Here is a 756-nt window from a genome sequence, read left to right on the forward strand (position 1 = left end):
TTCGATATTGGTCCCCCCATGTCTGATTCAGTAATGTGGTCCCCCATATTTGTAGTTCTGTCGGACTATTTTTTTATGCATATGCTGTTAAAGTGGTCTTGCAATGTGGTCCACCATGTGAATGTGGTTTTTATTTTGTTTAAGTCAAGTGTTGTTGCATGTTTTGTTTATTGCTTTGGTGATATAAGTCATACCCGTTATTTGGTTTAGTTATATAGGATATTTATATAGGATAAAATGTTTTATAATTTGAAGTAACTTATAGGATCTTATTTTATAGGTTAAATATTGTTATTGTGTTGAAAATGGAGGATAAATTTGATGTTGTTTTTCACCATGGAGGGAAGTTTATGAAGAATGGGTCACTTAAGTACGAGGGAGAAAGTACAACTTTCTCTTTTGACCCAGACTTTTGGAGTTATTTCCTTATTGTTAGTGTGGTAAAAGGACTTGGATATGATGGCTTTAAGGAGTTATGGTATTGTGTAGGGGGTGGTTCTATATTAGAGAATAGGTTAGAGCTTTTGACTGATGATACAGGAGCCATGCATATGAAAAATTTAGCTAGGCTCAACGGTCAAGTGCATCTATTTGTTGTTCACCTAGTCTCCCAACCTGAGATCATATACTTGTTAGAAAATGCTCCTCATGATATAGTTGAAGAAGAAGGTGAAAATTTGATGGCTGATAGTGGTAAGGGTGAGTGTGAAAAGGAAGGTGGTGGTGAGTGTGAAAAGGAAGGTGGTGGTGAGTGTG

The sequence above is a fragment of the Vigna radiata genome, unplaced genomic scaffold (genome assembly GCF_000741045.1).
Source record: "Vigna radiata var. radiata cultivar VC1973A unplaced genomic scaffold, Vradiata_ver6 scaffold_137, whole genome shotgun sequence".
Taxonomy (NCBI): domain Eukaryota; kingdom Viridiplantae; phylum Streptophyta; class Magnoliopsida; order Fabales; family Fabaceae; genus Vigna; species Vigna radiata.